The sequence below is a fragment of the Danio rerio genome, chromosome 9 (assembly GCF_052040795.2).
Source record: "Danio rerio strain M-AB ecotype USA chromosome 9, GRCz13ab, whole genome shotgun sequence".
NCBI classification, from domain to species: domain Eukaryota; kingdom Metazoa; phylum Chordata; class Actinopteri; order Cypriniformes; family Danionidae; genus Danio; species Danio rerio.
Window position 1 is genome coordinate 51,247,078 of NC_141029.1, and position 23,368 is coordinate 51,270,445.

General features: G+C 35.1%; 1 protein-coding gene and 1 long non-coding RNA gene across 13 annotated transcripts in view; one reads left to right on the forward strand and one right to left on the reverse strand.

Moving 5' to 3' along the window:
• b3galt1b (beta-1,3-galactosyltransferase 1b) overlaps positions 1-23,368 on the reverse strand; it is a 370,673-nt gene that overhangs the window by 167,195 nt on the left and 180,110 nt on the right. The gene's annotated exons all lie outside the window — the stretch shown is intronic.
• Positions 829-3,499, forward strand: LOC147842446 (uncharacterized). The gene is made up of 2 exons (XR_015500117.1): positions 829-2,557; positions 2,803-3,499. It is a non-coding gene; the product is annotated as an uncharacterized LOC147842446 (long non-coding RNA).

Consider the following 23,368-nt stretch of genomic DNA (forward strand, 5'->3'; position numbering starts at 1 on the left):
GAACATGTCGGGTAAATCTTCAAAGTGAACGGTGTTCTTTCTAACCGTATCACCCCGGCTACAATGTTTCACTTTCTTAACAATTAAATAAAAACATGAAGGAACTGCTATTTTCATTTTGATATTAACAACTTAACAGACAGCAGAAATGTTGAGGCGTTGTGCTGCATATATGAGCGTCATCTTCACTGTATGCATATTCATAACAAAACGGAGCCTATAACATTACTGCTTTCTTTCATTTTCATTGAAAATACAAAACATACCCTCTCTTTTGCTGAATATTAGTTTAATAATCAATAATGGACATTAAAAAAATATAACCTACAATTAGTTTATAGGAAATAAAGGCAAGCAATTACTCAATATACAGAATGTACGTGGTTAGATTAATTATTAACTTATCTTTGCGCTCAGCCAAAACACGTTACCCGAGAACAAGTAATAGATTCAAAAGACCAAAGTCGGGGAATATGTTGTTAGATATAGACAACAAGATTAATGAAATATCACGTTTACCAAATATAGTGAGATTAGATCCAGCGGGAGATCCTTGATGAACACTCTCATCTGGGAAGATGGGCGAGAGAGTGTCAGAGAGTGTGTGTGTGGTCACATGATGTGCGTTTTCAGTGTTTTAGTGTAGACGGAGAGCTGTTTAGAAATGCTGGGTGAAACGCTAGTGTGGACACGGATCGTTTTCATTCTAAAACGCCATTTTAAAAATAAAAAGCACTAGTGTAAACGGGGCCTGAGTTGCAGAGAGCTAGCATTATTAAACCCCCTGAATTATTAGTCCCCCTGTTTATTCTTTTTTGTTGTTGTTTCCAAATGTATTTAGATGATCATTTAGATGATATTCTAATAAAAAAAAAATAAAAAAATGTATTTAGATGACAATTGTAACTTTTTTTTAAATAGTAAGTTGTATTTAAAGAAAAGTTATGCTGAATAAAAGGTGTATTTATACAGTTATGTTTGGCTTTTGACACATTATTTAACATTTGTGGCTAAGAAATAGGCATTAACTTCCTTTTGTTTTGGTGAGGCCAGTGAAAACTGTCAGGGCAAGAAAAATCTGAACCACTGGACCAATCAGGCAAGCCGAAAAAAATCCTTAGCTTTGAACCCTGCATACCACAGTAGTGTTATGTGAAATGTGTTTGATAAAATAATAAGAGCCAGTTTATAGATGAAGAATTACAGTACCACTGCTACTTGACTGATTTAATTTGTCACCTGTGAATAACTAATTAATAAAGCATAACTTAGTTTTTGAGTTTGTGGATGAACTAATTAGGTCTTGCTGTTTTAGCACAGAACTAAATTCTGTGCATCACTAGTTACAGTTTTTTCCTTCAAAACGTTGCCAAGAAACAGTCATGCACACCTATTTATAAATATACTAAATATATTTTTCTATTTTTCTATTTTTCTTTCTTTTTCTGTGCATTATGATTAAAATCACAATGGAAGAATTACGACATTTGTAGACCACAAGGTGTGTTTTGAAGAGAAATGCACATTCATATTCAGCATTTTCAGGCTGCTAAATTGTTTTAGAAGACTAAAAAGTCAAACATTTTTTTAAATAGAATTTTATTTCTGTTGTAGTATGCTGAAAAGCTCTTTCCTAAGATAAAGGAAAAAGAACAACCCTCCAAGAACTAATGGCTAAAAAGTAATGAACCAAAATGTATATTTATCTTTATCCTGCTGATGGTATCCTGGTATTTATTATAGATTTATGCCAAATTTCTTGACATTCTATGCTTCTAAAAATCCCCCAATAGATGCCCACACACACCTTCAGTCTCTTACAAGCAATAATTAGGGATTTAAATAAAGCAGGGGTTTTCAATTAAAGTTTCAAGAGTTCCATTCTGTCTATTTCCTTCCCAGTGGAGGTCCGGAATCTTTTTATCCCTATTTCAATGATTACGAATTTCTTGGCAAATGTACTGTAGCACTGCAAAGAAAAGATTTCAAGCAGTATAAACTCACCAGCTAAAATTTAAAAATTTAACATAAGAATAAATGTTTTAAGCTATTTTTAAAAAATATTTAAACATGACAGAAAGCCCTTGTGACTGAGAAAAGATGTTGGATGGGGTTTAAGTATATATATACAATGGAAGAATTATTAGCCCCCCACCACCCCCCGTTTTTTTCTCCCCAATTTCTGTTTTATAGGAGAGAAGATGAAGCAGGAACCTTGTTGCATGTTGTTAGGACACAGTGTGTTGATGCATGTTTCTCAGCTAATGTTTACATTTTAATAATTATATAATTTGGTAATTAAAAACCACCTAATGTGGATTTTTATAACTCCGACTCTGCATTTTATTTTGGAGGCTGCTGTCTTGCAGATGTGACGGGTGTTAATAAGAGTATTAATTTAATGTATTTCACTAATAGTCCCTCCTTTTAATTTTCGTGCATTTGTTTTGCATCAATTTGTTTAGACATCTGTTAGAATTTAGCTTTCACTTTATTTGTGTTGCATAATAAAAATAGTTTTATATTTGTTTAGCACGCAACGTCACTTCCGGTTGCCGTGCTGGGTCCTCCAGCCTGATCTCACGAGAAAACGTAAGTATTTTACGTTTTGCCAGTTTAGTGGCTAATTCGTACGAATTCGTACGATTTCAGTCGTACGAAATGATACGATTTTAAAAAGGAGGCGTGGCACCTAACCACACCCCTAACCCCAACCGGCAAATCGTACTAAATTGTACGAATTAGATCGTACAAATTCATACGAATTAGCCACTAAATGAAAAAGTTACGAATTGCCGTGAGATTGTGTTGGGTCCTCAGACCGCATTGAGCCCGCTGAGGAGAGGTGAGCTTTTAATGGTGCTCCAAGGAAAATCGTTCTAAAAGTTGTCAGAACTTTAAATAAGCTTTAAATATGCAACTGTATTGTTTGTAAGAGTGTTCTATATTAACTAGGAAGTACTTTTCCTCATGTGGATGGATAAAATTAATCATTTTACTGAGCACAGTTGATTGAGTATGTGTGTATAAGTATGTATACTGGACACAGTGATTTAGAATGACCTTCTAACACTCTGTAACTGCTATTTATTTGTTAGGTGGGGAAATTTACAACCGAAATCATTTCAACTTATTGTGCTGTTTTCCAATCCATCCAGGTATTGTTTTATGTACATTTGTTCTTATTTGTGTTTACATTCGTTTCGCAATTACATTAATTTCTAACATAAAGTTAGATAGGGGAAGATTAATTAATATCACAATGTATGGAACTGCAATAATTTTTTATTTATTTTCTTTTAGTACACCTTTGTGATCTGTTTACCCAGTTTTAATTGGGTATGATGTTAGTGTTATGTTTGCTAAGACCGCATTGAGCGCGCTGAGGAGAGGTGGGGAAATTTACAACCGAAATAATTTTAACTTATTGTGCTGTTTTCCAATCCATCCAGTTTGCTCTGATCTGACGCTTGAGCGAAAATAAACCCACCATCAGCAGTACCAGTGGCCTGTCTCATTATTGTACACAACGCAGAGAGTGCGAACACCGGTTACACAGAGGATGCATTTTCGGCTGCATGCACATTCATCAAAGCAACCTTCAAGATTGAAATTAAGTAATTTTAAGTAGTTATAGAAATGTGTACTTTTACTTTCCTTTGAGTACATTTTAAGTGCAGTATCTGTACTTTTACTCCACTACTTTCCTTCAACCTGCAGTCACTATTTTACTTATTTATTTTTTTTTGTATGGGGATTAGAAAATCAGTCCTGTGATTCCTGTCCAATCAAATCGTACACTGAAGTATTAAGGTAAATTGCATCATAGTAAACTACCTCAAGACATGGGTGCTTTATAAATGCAGCAAACTGTTTGGAAGCATTATAAGTGTCCAAGAAGACGTCCAAAATCTTTACACACATTAACCCAGAGACTGTTTAGATGCATGTCACTGATGACAAGATGGCGGATATTTACTGTAAGATGACTGAAATGGCCATAAACACCCAGCAGGCACAAAATGTCAACATGACTTCAGATTGACGTTGTACCCTAACATTGTGAGGACGTTGTATTTTGTTTGAAATGAAAATTGGGTTGACATCAGAACTCAACATCAGGCCAACGTCAATGTCCAATGATCAAACAAATATCAACATTAATGATGTTACAGCTTGCCGTTATGTGGATGTTACCACTACGACGTCTATCAAACGTTGGATTTTGGTTGCCATACCTGACAAATTATTGTCAGTATTTGACATCAGTATGACGTTGGTTTAAGATGTTGACAAGACACAAAGTTGGATTTTGGTCGCTTTCTAACACAACCTAAAATCAACCAAATATCAGCATGATTATTGGACATCAAAATAATGTTGTCCTTAGACGCTGGCCAGACAATGAATTTTGGTCACCTGACATCACAACCTAAATCTAACCTAATATTAACGTCTTATGGCGTTGTGTGCCTGCTGGGCAATAATAACTAAATGCACTACAGAATGTTATGTTCAGACACATCCACAAATCACATGTAAACGCATCAGCTTTTCAAAGAGTAATATTAAAGTCTCTTTAAGCCAACTCATTTCCCTCTACCGCCATCTTTGAAACGCCTCTCGGGCAGTATGCTTGAGCATTCTGTTTGAATAGGGAAACATCAAATTCTCCAAAAGTACTTGCCAAACGTACGATAACATTTCATATTATGAATAACCAATAAAATTTAACAACAACTGTCTATGTAGTTTCATTTCTAAATGTTTGAATCACACAAAATCTGCAGAAACTCAAGCCTGGTCCCAGCCCTTCCCCCACAGAGGTGTCATTCTATAGCAATTGCTGATTGGCTCCTGTACTAGAAGATGTACTATAGTACTGTATATGCAGAGTACTGTACTATATGGGCTTTATTCACCATATAGTGATCGCTGATTGGCTCCTGTACTAGAAGGCAGAGCTTCAATCGCCATTTTGACAGTTACACGTTTCCCCATTCAAAAGTATACGGGCGACTTGTCTTGTGTATTACCAAAGAGCTTAGAATCACCAAGAGGTGACACTCAAAACGTTCCATTGCAACAGCAGCACCCAGCAACAGCCCCGGATTCCGCCTTTTTGGATTAAAAGCAATCGGCCGTCCATTGGATCTTATTGATGTCGCCATGGCAAGAAGCACCTTTGTTTTTTATTTATTTATTTAAAAAATGCATTAAAGCTGAGATACAACCTGGAAGACGACAATGCAACACGTATTGCAATCAAAAGCACTTTTAATAGTTTATTTTACAGACTAATAATATGCTGTTGTTCTATTGGAGTTTTCATTCCAAAATGGCTGCCGCACCATCTAGTGGCTGTTTCCCAAATTGCACGAGAGTGTCGCCTCTTGGCGATTCTATCCTCTTTGATAATACCATAGAGCAGGAGTGGCCAACCCTGCTCCTGGGGAGCCACCTTCCTGCAGATTTCAGTTGCTACCCATATCAAACACACCTGACCCAATTAATTAGGACCTAAACACCACGTGATAATTACAGGCAGGTGTGTTTGATATGGGTTGCAACTGAAATCTGCAGGAAGGTAGATCTCCAGGAGCAGGGTTGGCCACCCCTGCCATAGAGCTTAGAATCACCAAGAGGCGACAATTAATAGAATGTTCCATTGCAACAGCAGCACCCGGCAACAGCCCCGAATTCCGCCATTTTGGAGTGAAAGCAATCGGTCGTCAATTGGATCTTATTGCTGTCGCGATGGCAAGCAGCTGCTTTGTTTTTTTGTTTATTTATTTAAAAAGTTCAATAAAGCGGAGATACAACCTAAAAGACGACAATACAACACTTTCTATTACATTCATCAGCACTTTTAATAGTTTATTTTACAGACTTATAATATGCTGTTGTTCTATCGGAATTTTCAATCCAAAATGGCCGCTGAGCCATCTTGCAGCTGTTTCCCCAAATCGCACTAGAGTGTCGCCTCTTGGTGATTCTACGCTCTTTGGTAATACTCACTACTTACTACTTTTGAAAGGTCTACTTTTCACTAGTACTTTGGGTAATATTTACTCTGCTTGCACTACATTTTTAGGCAAGCAAAAGTACTTTAACGAGTATAATTTTTCTATGTTCTTTCCACCACTGGCTAAAATATAATTGGGTAAACTGGCAGTGGGCTGGTTACAGAGACTCAAATAAAAAGTTTATAGAAACCAAAACAAAACAAAAAAACATCAAACACTTTAGCATTGCTTTTCAGATAAACAAGTGTGTTCACTTAGCATGTTTCTTAAATATCTGCAAACATATTATACTATTTTAATGCTTTAGAATAGTTAAAAACGTACATACAGCACTTCTAACCTGTTGATGACACTAGAGACTATTAGAGAATTTCTGAAACTGAAGCACAAATCCTCCTCAATCCTTGCACCAAATTTCCTGACTTTCTGCCACACGGATATAGCAAGTGCCTTACAAATACGCTGCCTACACACCTTGAGCCTCTAACAAGCAATAATCAAAAGCACAGGAGTAAGAGGAAACAAGAAGTCAGGCAGAAAGAATGAAGACAGGGAGACGCTGATAGAGCGGGAGCGCCGATGACACAAAGAGGATGGATGAGAGATGAACGCTTGCATTCCTTTATGAGTCTGTCAGCCTGTGTGACTGGAACAATTGATTATAAGAGCTGCTTTGTTTGGAAGGTCCACCGTGACCTGTCTGAGATGCATTGACAGATGCGGACAGATCTGAGAGGTGAGGCCACGTGCCTTAAAGGGACAATAGAGAGCCGTATTGGGAAAAGCATTTCATATGCTCTCTGCCATCCTCTATAAAGGCTTGACGTGTGCTTGGTAGTGACTCTACATCTCTGCAACCTTTAAGATGACAGTATCTGGATGCAGGGGGATATCAAGACATGTCCAAATCCTGTCAACTTCTGTCATATTGTCAGCGGCAAACTGTGCATAGTCAATACATTTATTATAAATGTCAGGCTATTAAAGGAAAAATCCGTTTTTTAGGAATAGGCTTATTTTATAAGTCAACTTTAGGCTGCATGTCCACTGAAGCATTTTTGCAGTGCAGATGTCATCAGAATTTGCAGCGCAGCATTTATTTATTGTTTTTTTATGGTTTGCTATGATGCAGAGTATCCCCCCTGTCCCATTACAAATTGAAAGTCTTTAGCAGATTATTTGTTGACATTTGCATAGGACTGTACCACCCCTTATCCACAGTGATTAGATGGCTAGCTCAGAAGCGACACTGATGGGTGCTGCATTTTTTAACTTGTGTTGGAATATCAAGCCAATTCCATGCGTGTTTAATAAGAAAAGGTCTGGAGAGTGTTTTCTTCAATGCCAAAAATATTAGTAATTTATTAGATACAAATGAATAACTCGAGGACAGAGCTCTGGGTTACGTTACCCTAATGCAATACAAGAATTACATTCAAGAGGTTCACAACTCACTTACACTTCCTGACACCAGCATAAATACACAACAGATATTAGCAGGATGAGTTTCGATGTAACGTCACTTATCAGTCATTCTGCAGTCCTTTGGCTTTTGTACCCCCAGACATACTTCCTCTTTCTGCAACCCTTCTCTGCATACCAGAACTGAACACTTACGTGCATCTTTAATATATTTCACAACTTCTACAAGCATCATGACAACTTGACATGTCTAGACGTTGTATTAAACAAAGGCCCCCACACTTATTCTTATTCTGCTTTTTCCACTTGTCAGCATGTTCCTTAAAAAAGTATGCAGCACAGTAAAAAAGAGGAAGTGTGTCTGGTCAAGATGTGTTATAATACAATAGAAAAGATTGATTAATCTGCTGTTAGTCTAAGCATTTTTCTAATAAATAAAAAAATAAAAGTAATAAAAATAAATATCTTTTCTCCAACACTTGCACTATCTGAAAAAACTCATCGCTGCTCATCGCTTACTGCAAAACTCTCAATCATGAACTAAAAACACAGCGCTATCACTGACAGCAGCAGAAAGCAAATGTTACGCTTGTGAAAATAGCTATGGTGAACACATAGCCCTAAAGTGCTCGTGAACCGAAAGTTGCTGAGCTTTTTATTTCAGTAAATTGATGTGCTTCCAAATGAACTAGAATATTGTGTAGGGGGTGGGGGTTTCATTCACACATCATTCTCTCATAGGAAACAAACTGTAAGAAGACAGTGTTTAAGATTATTAATATACAGTTGCTATGAAAAACCTCAGGTTGACGTCAACTAGGGCTGGTTTTAATTCGATATCGATAATTATCACGATTTCGATAATGATAACTATCACGATTTATAATTTTTCAATAAACGATAAAGGCGGTTCAATAATTACTTGAAAATATTTACGCGTAACACTGCGCAGGCATTTTGCAGCCTTCACTTCCTAATTCCGCATGCAGTATACAAGTGTAAACCATACAGTGTTAGTTGCACTTGAAGGAGTAAGAAAAAAGTCACAAACATTGTTTACATGAAACGTCACTGTACTTCAGTTGTCTTGAGCTATAGTTTTTTTAAACCGACACAAAACAGAGCAACACGCACTGCAAACTGCCCAGACGACTCGTGTCATCAAAAGCAGACAACACCACAAACAAGTTTCATCGTTTAAAACAGTACCACCATTATGAAGATGCTAAGAAATTACAGACCCAAACAAGTTTTAGTAAAGCAGTGCAACTATGCAGCAAAGTTTCATGTCATCATTTTCGAAAGCCGTGCCTTACGAGGAAAAAAAAAAAAACTCGAAAAGACAGAAGATATGACAGACGACACTATCTCAATGAACACTTGATGCTGGCTGTAAACCGCAAGCTGCATTATTTAAGGGCATTTGTTACGACATTGATAGGATCTTTTGTTGTCAAGCTTATGTTTCCTTTAAGATATTTGTTTTAAAATCCGTAATACCACTATTGTCCCTCATCGACAGTTAAACAACCAGCCTTTAAATATTTTAAGGACACAATCACTGAGGAGAAATTAAATGCACCAAACATTATCTTTCAAATAATGACATATAAAAAATGCAGCAAATATATGATGATAGATGTTTACAACAGCGGTGGATTATTTTATTATTTTCATTAATTAAATCCCTATTTTTCACGGACCAAAGCATCATCGACCCGCAGTTGTTTAAGATGGGCACAAACTAAAAAAAAAAATTATATATATATATATATATATATATATATATATATATATATATATATATATATATATATATATATATATATATATATATATATATATATGTTTCAGTTTTATTTGTTTAAGTGGTTTGAGCAGCATGAACTGGGAAGACTTTACAAGCTACAGCACTGATTTCTTAGGTTACCTCAGAAGAATAATGAACCTCGGTCTGAAGGATGACAGAGCTCAGAAGCTTGTTGTGTGAATGGAGAGGCTCCCCGCATGTCTCACCCTAATGCTGGACTTATAAAATGGGAGTCTGCATTGCCCTATTCGTGCCAGTCTGTCACACAAAATAGGTTAAAACACCCACCAACATGATAGAGATATGTGCATAATATGCGACCAAAATGGTCTCAATTTTGAGCCCTGAATGTACATATTGCACTTTCGCCGGCCGCATATCTGATCTAGACTTTACCGTGAAGCATAAGCACACATTGCTTTGCATCTTATAAACACAATCAAGCCTTAAAATTACATTCTGGAACCCCTTTAAAAAAATGCTTTCATTCTAGCCAAAATAAAAAAATAAGACTTTCTCTAGAAGAAAAAAATATTATAGGAAATACTGTGAAAAATTCTTTGCTCTGTTAAACATCATTTGCAAAATATTTGAAAGAGAAAAAAACATAACAGGAGGGTGAACCATTTTGACCTGAACTGTATATAATAGCTTGATGAGTTTTGTAAAAATGCGTATACACCAAAATCAGAAAAACTCTGATCACAGATATTAAACTGATTTATTTTTAGATCATAAAATGAAATATAACACTTCTTATTTATCAGATTTATCTACACACACACACACACACACACACACACACACACACACACACACACACACAAAAAACAAAGACATCTGACTCCGACTGATGGAGCAGCGAAGCAGCAAGGATGCAGCGTTTGTTTCTCCTCATATCATGCAAGTTCTTCATTCCGCCCATCTCTTCAACATGACAACATGATGAAAGCACCGAGCACATCCACAGTTGCCACCCTCCACATGATTACACCGATGATGCAGACGAGCATCTTTCTAATTGGCCCTTCGTTCAAAACAAAGCACAATGCATCTGATACGGCTGGCGAATCAAATATTCATGACCTCATTAAAGACTTTATTTAGTCGAGTCTACCGGAATCCTATTAATCCTGCTCGCCACGGCGCAGCAAACAGCAACAGCGGCAATATTTTAGTGTTAATTAATATGGTATTCATGATCCACTTCCCCATTAAGTCTAATTTGGCTCATTCCGGGGTCTCGTTTTTGCGCGCGGCTTAATTTCGACAGGATCCGTATGCGTTTCTCAGTTTCCGCTGATGTAAATGTCAGGCTTACTGATGCGTGCTATTTCATGGGAAATTAGAGCTTGTGCGATTCTTGTCGCAGGAAAGGTCAGATAGAATCTGCTGTAATGAAACAGTTTTGACCTGATTAATACATCTCCGACTGTGATGGAGAAGACACACACATTACAGACTCCATGTAAGATTTCTCAAACATCTAACTGTCATACGTTGATCATTTCGCAATCAGCCTACAGAAAACGCTCCTTTCTAAAAATCACCGTCATCCATAAAATCTGTGGCGTTCATTTGTAAACAAACTGTCATTTGAGATGATGAATGCGTTTCATTTCCTCAGAAAACTGGACCGGATGGAAATGCGCTGTGAAAAGTGAAGCATCTGAGCATCTCTGGGTATGATGTGGAATTTTCTTTTTTTTTTTTTGTATGCCAAACTCGACTGGAGAGTTATTATAAACTGATATTAATCGCTCCTGGCAGCTAATGACTAATGGCAACTGCAGTGTGCTTATAATCAAGTGTGGATGCTAATCTATATTATCTACACTCTAAAAAATCCTGCTAAACAGCTCTAAAAGTGTTTCATTGGCTCATAATCACAGGAAAGTGTGTGCATGCCTTTGTTAAAGGAACACTCTTTGGTATAGTATCCAATCGCAGTCCATAGTACAGTTATTAACTCCACAGTACGGTTACCAGGTTGTCACCTGTTATTCAGACAAGCAACATAAGGCTGCTTATGAGGTTAGATACATAGTTATGAAAAGATCGGATCTTTAATGTGAACCAGATCTTTTATGACAATCTTCCCAAGCTTGGACTTCAAAAATATGTTGTCCACAATCATAATTTCAGTCAATTAAAACCAGTGTTGGGGAGTAACTAGCTACATGTAACGGCGTTACGTAATTTAATTACAAAATAAAAGTAACAGTATTTCGTTATAATTACTGAGAAAAAAATGTGTAATTAAATTACAGTTACTTGTGAAAATGTTTAAGATTACAAACGGGTTACATCTAAAAAATTCCTTTAAAAATCTGGGATATGTTGAATATTAATCTGTTGCTTTGCCTGTTTTTGATATGCGCGAGGCCTTCTACTAAGGCCATTTATTAAAGCGCTGCTATTCTGATGCCTTTAATTTGTACCACTCCTACCGGCATAAATCCCGGGGGGAACATGTCCTCGGTATAAAAGCTTGAAAATTATTTAGTTGAAAATGTCCATTAGAAACTTAAAAATAATCAAAAAGTAATGAAATGTAATTAGTTTCTTTACTTTTATAAAGTAATCGAAAAGTACTGTAACTTATTTAAAATTACATTTTAAATAGGGTAATTTGTAATCCATTACATTTCCAAAGTAACCTCCCCAACACGGATTAAAACATCACCATGGTCTGAAAAGTTTCTTACAATGATGTTTTGCAACCCAACTGAAGCATGATTCACTTATAAGTTCAGACTGCATGATTTTCAAAGAAGTCGTGTCACAGATGTTTTCAAGATGCATGGCTATCTGGGCTAGCGTTTTGTCGCTGCTTTGCTTACACTGCAAGATGGATCGGCGACAGGGGCTTTCACATTGCACGGCTTTACAATAGGAAGATTCGCTGACAACTTCGTCCTACGTCTCACAGACATTAACTACATCACGAGAAAAAAGCCTTTGATGGGGTATAAAATGTACATATTTGCTCACCTGGGTTTGAAGGGAATTAACAATTTCTTCTCAACTTTCTTTTTTACCTTTCTTTATGAAACGTCAAACAGATACGGGTGCTCCTGTCAAACCTCCACTAGTTTTTCCTGCATTTCTTGGGTCCAATTAAAATGAAAATAAGCGCTTTTAATTTGTCCCCCAGCCTCCCACTGGTCTGCAGGTACACACACACACACACACACACACAAGTGAATGCTGCTCTCTCATTGGCTGTGGGCGATCACCGATGTTAATTTCAGTCAAAACACTTCACACGGCATGATTTGAATCGCCGACAGATATTTAGCACGCCAAATATTTCACCGGCGACTTATCGGCGATTCTCTGTCTTTGATAGTTCATACTGTGTGATTTTAACTCACGTGCACGAGCACCGATTTACCTTTGACCTCAGGCATTTGTCTGCGATTTCTCAAAACCTGTCAGCGAGTCAAAATTTGGCATTAGTTAAACTCCCTCATGATTTTCTGTTATGAAATAAACTTAAGTTTGGCCAGATCCTCTTATTTAAGCCCTCAGTTTACCTGCGCTGCAGCTGTTCAAGTTTAGTTGAGTTACAGCAGGATATCATGTAATGCAGAGGTGTGGACTCGAGTCATGTGACTTGGACTCGAGTCAGACTCGAGTCATGAATTTGATGACTTCAGACTCGACTTGACAAAATATGAAAAGACTTGCAACTCGACTTGGACTTGAACATAAATGACTCGGACTTTCACTTGGACTTGCGCCTATTGACTTGTAAAGACTTGCTACTTTCTATAAAAAGCCCAAAGATAAAAAGTATGTTGACACGGAGCATCTCTCTGTGTGTGTGTGTGTGTGTGTGTGTGTGTGTGTGTGTGTGTGACAAAGCATGCGCGCATACTTTCGACCACTAGCGCTTTGTGGCGCACTTCCGTGTTTTTGCACCAGCGGGAAATTTGAAGATGCCATTTTCATTCTGACTCGGAGAGTGAAATAAACACATCCGCGATCTGCTCCTTTTGTTTTATTCAGCGGATTTACAACATCTGTCAAAGGTAAGATACTTAACTACTCGCAATGTGTTACTGTTGTGCAAAAGCATTGTTTTACTGTTGTGCACAAGTCAATGAACTTCAGTTTTTTTAACCAAACTTACCCTCTCGTCATTTATTTCACATAATTATGAATGAACATGGCTGTAATTTATGTTTTTGCACTTGGTCGTTTGTGTCAATGCGCATATTATGTTTTATCTTTGTGTTTTGCCCATCCTCTGACAGTATTTTCTAACTATTTAATTAGTAGTAATAATAATTACATGCCATAATAACTATATATATATATATATATATATATATATATATATATATATATATATATATATATATATATATATATATATATATATATATATATATATAATTTCTTTTTAAAGCTCTTAAAACTGTGAAAAAAGTGTTTTGTTATTTTTTGGTAACATTTTGCAACAAGGTTTCTTTAGTTAATCTATGTACTAACGTGAACTAATAATGAACTATACTTTTAAACCTTTATTAATTATAGTTTAACATTTACTATTGCATAATTACAATTTAAAGGTATGCTTGTTAACATTAATGTTAATGCACTGTGATTTAACAAAGGTTAACCAATAATTTTATTTCCATTAATTAATGAATACTGTAATGATTTGTAACTGTACTTCACTGCATTGTTTGTTCACATTAGTACATAGATAAACTTAATTAATTAATACAACCTTATTGTAAAGTGTTACCTTTTTCATATTTTGGATTGATACTATTAATTTTATTTAGTATTTAAAACCTTAAAAGTATTTTTATTATTGTTGATGTTATGCCTCTTAGCAATATTTTATTCCTCTATATGGTTTTTAATTAAATTTTTATTGTGAGATTGTAATGTAATGCATCTATATTGTTGAATTTCTGTTTGTTTGTTTTTCTGTATTTCCCCCTCTATATTTAAGGATTATCTACTATTTTTAAGGTACTTAAAACCAACCATCTAATAAAAAATACAATTAACAATCACATTTCGTTTCATGAGTGTCTTTGTTCCTGTTTTGTAGGACTCTTATTTTAACAGATTTCATTGGAAAACACTTGACTGATCATTCAATTAAAGTTTTACCTTTATTATTCTATCACTCAATGAGATCATTTAATTGTGAGTTGAATTACTCCATTTGTAATTGTTTTTAAATAAACTAAAAACGAAGACTTGTTTTATTCAGTTTGTTGAATTTAAACTCTACTTTACATATTAAAATATATTTAAAAGCACTATGAATGTATTTAAACTAATATTTAAATTTATATAACTGTTTCACTGTGGGTATTTCTATTTTAATTTATTTAGCACATTTATTGCCTATTCAAACAAGAAAACAAGTTTTAGATAATTTGTGGCTCTAATAAATTGTTAAACATTACAATATCCCTGCAGAAAAATCCAGCTTAAACCAGCCTAGGCTGGTAAGCTGGCTTTAGCTGGTCGACCAGGCTGGTTTTAGAGGGGTTTTGGTAATTTCTATGCTGGTTTCCAGCCATTTCCAGCCTGGTCTTAGCTGGTCAGGCTGGAAACTGAACTGAGCTAAACTGAACTGAACTGAACTTAAACACTAAAACCTGAACCACACTGTTCCAGTTACTACGACCATTTATGTGAAGCTGCTTTGACACAATCTACATTGTAAAAGCGCTATACAAATAAAGCTGAATTGAATTGAATTGACCAGCAAAATCCAGCTAAAACCAGCTTGACCAGCCTGGTTTAAGCTGGACATAGCTGGTTTTGGCTGGGCTCCCAGCCTGGCTAGGCTGGTCAAGCTGGTTTTAGCTGGTCATCTCCCAGCCTGCCCAGATAAGACTAGGCTGAAAATGGCTGGAAACCAGCCTGGAAATGACCAAAACCCCTCTAAAACCAACCTGGTCGACCAGCTAAAACCAGCCTAGGCTGGTTCAAGCTGTTTTTTTCAGTAGGTATTTTTGACAAAATGGTCTAAAATGATAGTTACAAGTGCCTAAGTGGGATTTGAACCCCGTTCTTTATGAAAAGAAAGAAAAATCTGATTGGCTCTGACATTACTTTCACCAGTGGGCAGGTACTTTAATCTGATTGGCTGGTCTCTCGTGCATGTATTCAGTCTCACTGCGTTTGCTTGACTTTTGTCCACACTGGTGCCTCAAACCTTTCCTGCTTTTGCTCTCCAGAGATCCTCCTGGTAAATTGATTATTCCAGAATGTTGATATGGTTTATATATTGCTATTTAGTAACAATACATTAAAAACTATGAGGTTAAGGTAAATTCTATAATAAATGCTAGTGTTTTTGAGAATTAGGTATACTGCCTATGTTTAAGCCTAGTATTATTTACAAGTTGTTAATGAATGCTTCAGCATACTTTAGTATTAAGAATAGTGAACTGATAAAATAAAATACAGAGTGTAGTTTTACTACAGTAAAGTGTGGTGAATTGTAGTATAATATACCCTATATTGTAAAAAACTACAGCACTGGGTAATTTGTTTATATTACACTTGTGTTACCATAGCAACTATAATATGACCCCAACAAATTAATTAAAGTACTTTACTATAGTACTGTTCAAAACACTGTCCATGCCAATAGATGTGTTCAGGGGCCCTGTGGAACAGCTTTTCCTCAAAATGAAGAGGATGACATGGAAAATGTCCTCCACAATCTCATCAATAATGTGGAAGACAGCAGAGACGTGTTCATTTTATTTTAGTTGCCATGATAAAATGGGATTGATAGTGAGATTTATTTAAAGAGTGAATAGTACAGTAGGCTATAATGCCAAATCAAGTTTTTCCTTATTTTTATCACAGTTACATTTCTGCTTGCGTTAGTTATATTTTTGTTTAAATGTTTTTTATTTGATTAGTATGGTGAACCTTTTGGATGTTTAATAAATGTTTGTAAAACAAAATGCATTCTTTACATCCAACATCTATTCTCTGTGTCTTTAAGTGTTTGAAACTGGAAATATCTCATCATAAAACATACAGCCAAAATTTATGGTTTATTAGATTAAAAATTTAATATGTAAGTCTATTTTAGTATTTTGGTTTTTGTTAATAAATAGTCCCTCAATATAAATTATATAAAAAAGCACGAAAGGAAGAGGAAACACAAGACTCAAAATCTGTATATAATCTCTGAGAGCCCGCAGGAAAATGTGTGTGTGAGCAGTGCATATTTGAGAGCGAGAAAATTTGCGCGTGAGCAGCGTATATTTCAGAGCTCGCAAGCAGTTTTGTCCACAGAGGAAATCGGTGCACGAGCATCACACAAGGTAGAGAGCAAAGTTCTACATTGTTATGTGAAGAAAACAACGTTATTGTTTGTATGAAGTAGCCTACTTCATTTAGAATATGTGCTACCATTTTACATTGCTGCTAGACAGATTTGCATCTCCATCTCTTCAGCACACACGAGATTTAATTGACAAAATACCAAGTTCACTCAATTTTACTTTGCAGCATACAGGAGTTGTTGGTCTACTGCTGCCTCATTGAGGTTGTTTATGTAGTTTTAGTTAATCACAAGTTGATCACTGAAGACATAACATAGCACAACTAAACTTAATGAACTAGACAGCAGTAGACCTGCAATTTCTGTGTGATGTGAGGCAAAATGGACTCTATTGTATAGTGGAACTCGTTCTTGTGCAATGTGCTGTGTAGACAAGATGCAGCACTGTTTAGCACTTTTTCAGAAAATTACATTTGTGTTTTTATATACCTGAGCAATGTTCTTTCATAAAAAAAGGTTTGTTTAATAAATACAGATCTTACAACCATACATAATCTGTTTACAGTTCATTTTTCTGTTAAAAAGACTCGAAAAGACTCGAAAATCAAACTATAGGACTTTGGACTTGACTTGAGACTTGTTGCCTTTGACTCGGGACTTGACTCGGGACTTGCCTGTCTTGACTCGGGACTTGACTCGCGACTTGAGGGCAATGAATTGAGACTTACTTGTGACTTGCCAAACAATGACTTGGTCCCACCTCTGATGTAATGTTTGTATTCGGTTCACTAAATCACTAATCACGCATGCGCAGTATAATCGGTTCACTGCTACTGATCTCAGTGTACTGTTCTATTAATTGAATAACTCTGAATATATTGATTTATTTAGAGTCCGAGGGGGTATCAAGCATGTAAAGGGTAAAGTGTTTGTGGATAAGTGCTTAACGTTAGTGGAGACGTGAATCGTTTTGTAATGATTCAGTTCTATTTGGTGAATAAATTCAGCCGTTTTACTTAGAAGATCCGGTCATGTCCACTTGTTGTTTTTGTCTTGACTTTTGCTATAATTTTAGTTAGTTTTGTATGTACACAATACAGTTTCAGTTAGTTCTATTTTTTTTTAGAAAAACTCTTGTTTTTATTTTTATTTAAATTAACGAAAATGTTTTTTTTTTTTTTGCTTTTGCTTTTCACTTTCTTCTTTAACTATAGTAACCTTGATGTGTGTGTCTGTGTTTGTCTGCCTTGTACAATGTCCCCACAAGTATAGGAATACCAGTAAATTTTGACCTTGACCTTATTTTGGTCACCATGAGAAAAATAAATCATTCATAAATCAAAAAAAAAAAAAGTATTTGAAAATGTAAAATTGCAGTATGTTTTATGTGAGGTTTGGGTTTAAGGTTGGAGGGATAGAATATACAGTTTGTACAGTATAAAAATCATTGTGTATATGATCAACATACAGGCACAATAAAGACAGCTGTGTGTGTGTGTGTGTGTGTGTGTGTGTGTGTGTGGTGTATCATATCATTACTATTATCATATTTTTGGTGAGCGACCAAAACACAAACCTGACTTGTTAAGCACAGTGACATTTTAAGCTCATTTTCTTTTAATATGTGTACAGCAATTTCTATGATTTTTTTTGACATTTTTAGCTTGTTGTTTCATAAAACAAATTGCATCTTTAATGATTCAATTTCTACAGTTAAATAAGCATCAGTGAGAGTTATGAGGGAGTGGATTTGCCTTGTTATTTTAAAATAACAAATAGGCTAGTTTGTGTCACAAAAGTTAGTTATGATTTGCTACTTGCTATTCCCAATGCTGTTACTGCAAATATATATATATATATATATATATATATATATATATATATATATATATATATATATATATATATATATATATATATATATATATAATTTTTAAAATAAAAAATAACATAAGTATAAATATTAGATTTTAAAAATATGGTTAAACTAAGTTTTTTTAGCAACATATAAATTTTTTTTAATAATAAACCAAATAATAATAATAATATTAATAATAATAAATCTTAAAAATTAAAAGAACAGTAAAATTCCTAAAACTGAAATAAATAAATAAGTAAATGCACCCCCTTTATGAATAAATTGAATGAATGAATGAATGAATGAATGAATGAATGAATGAATGAGTGAACAAACGAATGAACAAACTGAATGAATAAATAAATAAAATGTTTTTTAGCAGCTAAATAAAAAATAAAATAAAATAAAATACAAAACAAATATTAATAATACAATAAAATTAAAAGAACAACACAAAAAACTCCAACTAAAAAAAAAATACACCCCATTTCCAAATAAATACTTACAAAAATGTTTCCTTGGCAGCAAAATAAATTAAATTAAAATAAATTAAATTAATTAAAAGAAAACTATGAAACTTAAACCACTAAATCTCAAATAAATGAATAAACAAATAAATAAATAAATAAAAAGTATATAAATACTAATACATCAATCAAACTGGATAGAGTTGCATGTTAAAAAAGCAGCTACATTGGTGACATCTATTAACCAGGCAAGAGTGAAATACCCATTCTTTTGTAAGATGGAGAGCTATTATAGGGATATTAATTGCTCCTGACAGCTGATGACTGGTGGCATGGAACTGGGGTGTAATTAAGAAGGTAGATTAATCATATTTACCGTTGCGGTGGTATATAAGTGACAGGCAAGAGATAGACATTCATTCGGCAGCGAGATGAAATCGCCTCTTAAACTGCTTACAGGCTCCGAGCTGGAATACACAATGGGCCTGAATAATGGCAGATTCGCATGCGCTGCAGACAGAAGCATTTGGATGGAAAACGTCTGGGCGAGGAAAGTCGTTTAGTGGATTGCACTGCCATAAAAGACTAATAAAGATGCAAGATTTATTCGCAAGATTTTGACTCTCTTTAAAAAGAGGAAGAAAGGCAGGCTTTTATGCAAAGCTAAATGACGGCAATTACCAATGCACTACAGCAGTTGAGCAGGTAAAATGCATTACAGTGCTCAGCATAAATGAGTACACACTCTTTTAAAAAAATTATATTTTGTCTTCAGTGAATTTAGCAAATATTTTTTGGTGCATTTAATAAGTAAATTCATTACAATTTGGTCACCAAACAGCTTTAGGAATAAAAAGATAATACAAGTTCAAACAAGTTATTGCATTAACTTTAAATTTTCTTATGATTTTTCATGTTTATTAAATTGCTATATAATTTCTCCAACATACTAATTTGGCTGTACAAATTTTTGGACTGTGATCCAATTTATGGACGACAAAACCTGCAAAAACAATAAATAAATAAATTAATTAATTAATAAATTAATAAATAAATCTCTGCATAATAAAACTATATATATATATATATATATATATATATATATATATATATATATATATATATATATATATATATATATATATATATATATGTGTGTGTGTGTGTGTGTGTGTGTGTGTGTGTGTGTGTGTGTATGTATATATTCAACAATTCTAAACTTGTTGGTCTAATAAATTGCAGAAGCCGGTCTTTAAGTTAGCATTTTTTTTCATTTCCCCTACATTCATGTGCAATGTATTTAGTTATTTATCAGTGTGCACTAGTAAATATATATATTATGTGTGCACACACTGGTGGGAGGCATATACAGCCATATCGCACTGCTACGAGTGTGATGTTGCGTTTATACAACAGTTTGATGGCATAATTGTGTATATAAAAACAAAATGAAACATGGAGTGTCTCAAAAAGCTTTTTGTATAAGGGAACTACTTTCTTCCGCCTTGGATTCAAATCATAAGCTGACAGTTAAACAGCTGAGCAAGCATCTTTTAAACTTTAGATCTGTAGTGTCTGCTTTTTGCTGGTTGTATGTGGGCGGAGTAATACACAAAGGGTAAAGGCCTCACGAGTGCTGGTATTACTTAAATATATCACTGCTATCAGCCAATCAGATTCGAGAACCAGACAGAACTGTTGTATATATATATATATATATATATATATATATATATATATATATATATATATATATATATATATATATATATTAGGGGTGTAACTGTTCACAAAAATCACGGTTCGGTTCGATACGACAGTGGTGTCATGGTTCGCTATGTTTTTGATACAGCAAAAGAAGAAAAAAGCCTGAGGATTTCTCTGACTTTATTTTTTTTTTAAATGTATTAAAACTAACATCATAAAAGTATGATCTTGTTTTTTCTTTTACTTTAAACAGTGACAGAGCTTTACTTCTGGGGTTTCTGCTTAGCAGCAAATAAAACAAATCTTTATACTCAAATTCAAAAAGCTTCCTATAAAAAAAATAAATGTAATTTTGTAGTAGTTAAACAAATAAAAAAAAAATAATAATTTAGTTTTTATACTGAGCTGTTTCAATAATTTTTTTTATTATTATTATTATTTCAGAAAGATGAGTGACAGCACAGCTCTGCTTGATTTGACTGTCACCTTCCATTTTAGTGCATCTGAAAGCAGGGATTATCTGACTAAAATGGGCTTATGAAGGAATAATGTAACGGGGCTCTATTGCATTTAAAAATTTCTTAAAACCCGAAACTTACAAAACCGATTAAGTTCTAACAGGGCTCGAAATGAACCTTTTTTCTTGGTAGCACCGGTGCTCTTAACTTCAAAAATTTAGGCACACCAGACAAAATTTTGTCGCACGCACCAAAAATGATAAGCACCGTTACTACACGTATTATATTAACAGATTATATTATATATTAACACTGTAATCACAACTAACAAATAAACAAAAATTCTGCAAGTGCTCTCCAGCCCTGCACGCACTACTTGACGTGAATGAGATGAACTGAATTAACAACAATCACTGTGCTGTTCTCACAGGTGGTGTGTGATATTGCACAGATGATATTGACATATTACTTATTATTTGCATACGTCATCTTAATAGCAAAAACGGTCCTTTCATGGGCTGCAATATTAGTTTCATCAGTGAATGCATGCTCTTTAGCGATAGTGAACGCGGTATCAGACGCACGATTGGCAGCATCGTGAGGATTAAATGAAGGATTAACATCTCGATTTCATTCTCTCAGATCCAGACGTTTACATTTTCACAGCTGTGGCACTCTGTCATTAGAACTGAGTGATTGACAGTTGATATGAACCAATCCATTTGTGTTCTGTTCTAGCGCAGTGGGCCAATAAGAAGAGCTTGAAGGCGGGGCATTGCTGGCTTTTTTGTACTTTTTTGTTCTCTATTATCTTTTTAGATATTAGTCTGAATCATTCGGTTTGCAATGCGTATCGAACCGAAAGTATTGTACCAAACATTTCAATACGAAAACGCTTATCGGTAGACCCTTACACACATATATATTGTTTCCCCCAGTTCAAAGGCATGTGCTATAGGTCAGGGGTTTTCAAAGTGTGAGGCGCGCCTCCCCTGGGGGGGCGCCAGAGCAGGTCAGGGGAGGCGCGGGAAAAAATATTATATAATAAAAATATAATTATTATGTTTAATTATTATATGTATATTTTATTATACTTAAACGTTTTAATTAAACAAAGCAAAAAAAAAAAATTCGTCTAAAATAAGAAAACCTGTTTTACTCAGAAGGCCATAGCTGTGAATTCGCTCCTGTTTGGCAAGCCCGCCAATACAGGTATATGCCTGCTAATACAATGGATCGGTTTTTGAGACCCCCCCCCCCGATTCAAAGCATTCAAGTTCAGAGCTTAAACCCAAAAGACGACGATATGATGATCAGTTTTTGAGTTTAGGATTTACGTGGACAGGACCAGCTGATGAACCACGACCTTTATGTGTGGTTTGTCAAGATCTTTTGGCTAATGACAGCATGAGACCCGCTAAACTTCGACTGTTTTGACTGGGATGGACAGTTCTAGGATCTGTTCTATTCATATTGAACAATCATCCTAGTTTTAAAAACGTTATATTAAAATACTTGTTATTACTCTGTAAATAATTGCACTTTCATGCAAATGATGATAAAAGTGAGTTAACAGTCTGACATCTGTCTGTGTCTTTATATATATATATATATATATATATATATATATATATATATATATATATATATATATGTGTGTGTGTGTGTGTTTGGGAGGAGGGGGGGCGCCAATGGATAAGTTGTGTCAAAAGGGAGTCCCACAGCCCCTTTCACACAGTGATACCAGTAAATATCTGGAAAATTTCCGGAACGACTTTACCGGTATATTCAAAAAAGTGCTGTTCACACAGGCGAGGACGTTACGGAAATTTTCCGGAAAAGAGCATTCACACATCCATTCCAAAATACCGGTAAATTCTGACATCATTCACCACAAATGAGCTTTAAATGGCTGCACTTGTATTTGTAAACATTTGACTAAATTACAAACTCTGTGGATGATCAATATTGTGAACAACTTTCGCAGGATCACTTTCGCATGTCGAGATGTTCATAATATGTGCATGTGCAGGCGCTCATAGGCTGTATCACAGGCACACGCAAAGCTTGAAGGTAAACAAACAGCGGCTTATCATAAGCATCTCATCGATGATTATTTACACAGTTGGCATTAAGAAGAACATATAAACGTGACCTCACTAACTTCTAGCAGCTAAATGTGTCTGGAAAAATATTCAAATGCTTTTATTCTCATAAACCGCGCGTAAATGCGTCTGACTGTTGTGATTGGCTAAAGCAGACGTCTCACGTCAGCACGTTCTAGACGTGCACGCGCTTATTCCGGTAATCCTCCTTCTGCATTCACACAGTGCAG